We start from the raw sequence: 5,675 nt of genomic DNA, 5'->3' as shown, positions 1-5,675 counted from the left end.
GCGAATACGCCCACTGTAGGTCACAGCGCAGGCGCACAAGTAGAAACCTTGGGCGCGGAGCTGAGCAAGCGGCAGTTTAGGGAGCGTTAACTGCGCATGAACATTCTGCTGCTTGCCTCAAGGTTAAGGCTCCGGTGGTGTAATAAAGGATCTGAGAATTTAATTCCTAGCTGAATTGGTTGGAACACGTTTCTGGTCTTTTACCCTCTGTTTTGTCTTCTAACGCTGGGCAAAGGCCGAAGGTTAGCAACTTTTATGCATCCCAAGTAGTGAGGGATCCTTAAAAATGGTTTTTGAATTAATGAACAATATTACTGTAATTATCATTCTTGGACCTCTAAATTCTTAAACCCTTCATAAACACACACATTTTCTCACTTGATTCTTAAAACAATCTTGTGAAGTGGGTAGTAATACTCTGTTAGGGGAGGGACTGAGCTTCTCCCAAAGGGGACGAACCAATTCCAACATACGCTTATCCGATGCCAAATGAAAGAAAAATTAATTTTCTACAGGAATATCTAGTGGTTGACCACTTCAAAGATCACTGTATGTTTATTTGGAATGAGTATTACTCCTAGAATAGCCAGCACTTTTTAATTTTTTTTAAGAAAAATATCTTCGTTTAAATACAAATAGTGAAAAAAATGAAGCTAATGCTAACATACAGAAATTAACAAATATGTTAGGTCACTCTTGTTAGGTAGATAGTATCATCATCTCCATTTCACAGGTGAGGAAACAGGACAAGAATGTGCAAGAAACAGGTATTATATCTGATTATTTCTAAACAAATACAATTGAGTGAATACAATTGACTTTTCTAAAATTTGTTTCTTTTCGAAGGTTTTTTAAAAATTGTTTTTATTTATAGCACTGTTTTTAGGTTGCAAGGAATTGATTTCAAACAAGGATGTAAGTTTAAATTGAAGATAAAAAATTAAAACAAAAATGAGTTTAATTATCTTTAAACTCTAAGTTTAAATTGAAGATAAAAAATTAAACTGAGGATAGTCCTTAGCTTATTTTTTTTTAATTAAATATATATATGTATTTTATTGCACTTTAGGTTCTGGGGTACGTGTGCAGAACATGCAGGGTTGTTGCATAGGTACATACATGGCAATGTAGTTTGCTACCTCCATCCCCCTCACCTATATCTGGCATTTCTCCCATGTTATCCCTCCCCAACTCCCTACCCTCTGCTGTCCCTCCCTTATTCCCCTGCAACAGACCCCAGTGTGTGATGCTCCCCTCCCTGTGTCCATGTGTTCTCATTGTTCAACATCAGCCAATAAGAACATGCGGTGTTTGATTTTCTGTTCTTGTGTCAGTTTGCTGAGAATGATGGTTTCCAGATTCATCTATGTCCCTACAAAGAACAGGAACTCATCGTTTTTTATGGCTGCATAGTGTTCCATGGTGTATATGTGCCACATTTTCCTTGTCCAGTCTATCATCAATGGGCATTTGGATTGGTTCCAGGTCTTTGCTATTGTAAACAGCCAAAACGAACATACATGTGCATGTGTCTTTATAATAGAACAATTTATAATCCTTTGGATATATACCCAGTAATGGGATTGCTGGGTCAAATGGAATTTCTATTTCTTGGTCCTTCAGGAATCCCCACACTGTCTTCCACAATGGTTGAACAAATTTACACTCCCACCAACAGTGTAAAAGTGTTCCTATTTCTCCACATCCCCTCCAGCATCTGTTGTCTCCAGATTTTTTAATGATTGCCATTCTAACTGGCGTGAGATGATATCTCAATGTGTTTTTTATTTGCATTTCTCTAATGACAAGAGATGATAAGCATTTTTTCATATGTTTGTTGGCCTCATATATGTCTTCTTTTGAAAAGTGTCTGTTCATGTCCTTCACTCACTTTTGAATGGGTTTGTTTGTTTTTTTCTTGTAACTCTGTTTTAGTTCTTTGTAGATTCTGGATATTAGCCCTTTAACAGATGGGTAGATTGCAAAATTTTTTTCCCATTCTGTTGGCTGCCAGTTCACTCTAATGATTGTTTCTTTTGCTATACAGAAGCTCTGGAGTTTAATTAGATCCCATTTGTCTATTTTGGCTTTTGTTGCCAGTGCTTTTGGTGTTTTAGTCATGAAGTCCTTACCTATGCCTATTTCCTGAATAGCTTTGCCTAGGTTTTCTTCTAGGGTTTTTATGGTGTTAGGTCTTATGTTTAAGTCTTTAATCCATCTGGAGTTAATTTTAGTGTAAGGTGTCAGGAAGGGGTCCAGTTTCTGCTTTCTGCACATGGCTAGCCAGTTTTCCCAACACTATTTACTAAACAGGGAATCCTTTCCCCATTGCTTGTTTTTGTCAGGTTTGTTAAAGATCAGATGGTTGTGGATGTGTGGCGTTGCCTCCGAGGCCTCTGTTCTGTTTCATTGGTCTATATCCCTGTTTTGGTACCAGTACCATGCTGTATGGCTTACTGTAGCCTTGTAGTATAGTTTGAAGTCAGGTAGCTTGATGCCTCCAGCTTTGCTCTTTTTGCTTAGGATTGTCTTGGCTATGCAGGCTCTCTTTAGGTTCCATATGATGTTTAAGGTGTTTTTTTCCAGTTCTGTGAAGAGAGTCATAGGTAGCTTGATGGCGATAGCGTTTAATCTATAAATTACATTGGGCAGTATAGCCATTTTCATGATATTGATTCTTCCTAACCATGAGAATGGAATGTTTTTCCATCTGTTTGTGTCCTCTCTTATTTCCTTGAGCAGTGGTTTGTAGTTCTCCTTAAAGAGGTCCTGTATATCCTCTGTTATTGTATTCCTAGGTATTTTATTCTCTTTGTGGCAATTGTGAATGGCAGTTCATTCTTGATTTGGCTGTCTTTAAGTCTGTTATTGGTGTTTAAGAATGCTTGTGATTTCTGCACATTGATTTTGTATCCTGAGACTTTCCTGAAGTTGCTTATCAGTTTCAGGGGATTTTGGGCTGAGACGATGGGGTCTTCTAGATATACAATCACGTCGTCTGCAAATAGAGACAATTTGACTTCTTTCTTTCCTAATTGAATTCCCTTTGTTTCTTTTTCTTGCCTGATTGCTCTGGCTAGAACTTCCAATACTATGTTGAATAGGAATGATGAGAGAGGGCATCCTTGTCTAGTGCCAGATTTCAAAGGGAATGCTTCCAGTTTTTGCTCATTCAGTATGATACTGACTGTGGGTTTGTTGTAAATAGCTTTTATTATTTTGAGATATGTTCTGTCCATACCTAGTTTATTGAGAATTTTTAGCATAAAGCACTGTTGAATTTTGTCTAAGGCTTTCTCTGCATCTATTGAGATAATCATGAGGCTTTTGTCATTGGTTCTGTTTATGTAGTGAATTATGTTTATAGACTTGCATATATTGAACCAGGCTTGCATCCCTGGGATGAAGCCTACTTGATAGTGATGGATAAGCTTTTTGATGTGCTGTTGTGTTCGGTTTGCCAGTATTTTACTGAAGATTTTTGCATCTATATACATCATGGCTATTGGCCTGAAGTTATCTCTTTTTGCTGAGTCTCTGCCAGGTTTTGGTATCAGGATGATGTTGGTCTCATAAAGTGATTTGGGAAGGATTCCCTTTTTGGATTGTTTGGAATAGTTTCAGAAGGAATGGTACCAGCTCCTCATTGTATGTCTGGTAGAATTCGGCTGTGAACCCATCTGGACCTGGGCTTATTTTGGTTGGTAGGCTATTAATTGCTGCCTTAACTTCAGCTCTTGTTATTCATTTATTCAAGGTTTCAACTTCTTCCTCGTTTAGTCTTGGGAGGAGTGCAGGTGTCCAGGAATTTATCCATTTCTTCCAGGTTTACTGGTTTATGTGCATAGAGCTGTTTGTAGTAATCTCTGATGGTAGTTTGTATTTCTGTGGAATCGGTGGTGATATCCCCTTTATCTTTTTTTATTGCATCTCTTTGATTCTTCTCTATTTTCTTTTTTATTAATCTGGTTAGTGGTCTGTCTCTTTTGTTGATCTTTTCAAAAAACCAGCTCCTGGATTTATTGATTTTTTGAAGGGTTTTTTTGTGTCTCTATCTCCTTCAGTTCTGCTCTGATCTTAGTTATTTCTTGTCTTCTGCTAGTTTTTGAGTTTTTTTGATCTTGCTCCTCTAGCTCTTTCAATTTTGATGATAAGGTGTCAATTTTAGATCTCTCCTTGCTTCTCATGTGGGCATTTATTGCTATAAATTTTCCTCTAAACATTGCTTTAGATGTGTCCCAGAGATTCTAGTATGTTGTGTCTTCATTCTCATTGAGTCCTTAGCTTAGCTTATTTAAGTACTTAATGCTTAGGAACTGTAACTAAACAGTTGGGACACTTGGAAAGACACTGCCTGGCTGCAAACTACAGTTATTTGGTTAAAAATTTTTCACTGATTTTGGAAAAACAGACTTAGAAGTGGGAGAAATACTCCTGTCCGCAAACATTTTGATGATAATCAAGCACAAATTTGAAAAGTAAGTAGTGACTTGAGGACTAAACTCTGATTTTTTTTATCTTGCCTAAATTCCTGTCTAAGGGGTCTTGGAAGTCATGGCCTACAAAGCATATATTCTCATCAGATGGGTTTTATTTAACCCTATATCTCATGATTTACTTTACAACCTGACTTTGGTATAACATTATGAGACAAGGAAAAAAATAAAAATATTTTACCCCAAAAAGTGTTTCTTTGCTGTATTTTGAAATGGCCCTGCAAAGCTGTTCTTTGTGGGGGACAGTTTGCATCTGTAAAGAATCTCAGCCAGGAGTGGTGGCTCATGCCTGTAAACCTACCTCTTTGGGAAGCGGAGCTGGGGGGATCACCTGAGATCAGGAGCTAGAGACCAGCCTGGGCAATATGGTGAAACACTCACTGTCTTTACTAAAAATACAAAAAATTAGCTGGGTGTGGTGGCGGGCATCTGTAATCCCAGGTACTCAGGAGCTGAGGCAGGAGACTCGCTTGAACCCAGGAGGTGGAGGTGGGAGTGAGCCAAGATCGTGCTATTGCACTCCAGCCTGGGCAACGAGAGGGAAACTCCATCTCAATAAAATAAAATAAAATAAAATAAAATAAAATAAAATAAAATAACCCAGCCTTGACCTCCTGGGCTCGAGCAACACTCATCTTGGTCTACCAAAGTGCTGGGATTACAGGTGTGAGTCACTGCACCAAATCACAAATACATTTTTAAAAAATTTTTATTTTTTTACTGTAAATTGTTAGCATTTTATCTCCATTTTTCTGGAGAAGAGAATAGGTTACCTTGCCAATCAACTGCCAATGGAATAATGACTAACATTGGAGTCTGTGCATAAGTATGTGTTAGAACTACACATAGATTAAACAAGAAAGGAGAGAATAGGGGAATGGAACAAAGATTGTCCAGGAAAATAATAATTATGTTCCAAAACAAGAGGTGATAATATAGCTTTGTGCTACTTCAAATTTAATTTGATTTAAGAGAATTACTAATGAGATTTCAAGCAGAGTTTTCAGAAATTGCACTAAGAATTTTTTTAATGCTTCAGTGGAATATGGAATACATGAGATAAGTTGTATTTGGTTGATGAAATTATTCTGAAAAAATGCTTACTATTTGGAAAGGTGAACTTCTGAAACTACAATAACATTTTGTCTCACCTGTTCCAGGAAGGACTATTCCTAAGGT

The sequence above is a fragment of the Aotus nancymaae genome, unplaced genomic scaffold (genome assembly GCF_030222135.1).
Source record: "Aotus nancymaae isolate 86718 unplaced genomic scaffold, 86718_ANA_hifiasm-v0.15.2.pri h1tg000062l, whole genome shotgun sequence".
NCBI lineage: Eukaryota > Metazoa > Chordata > Mammalia > Primates > Aotidae > Aotus > Aotus nancymaae.
The sequence above is the reverse complement of the archived record's forward strand: the minus strand, read 5'-3'. Positions refer to the sequence as shown.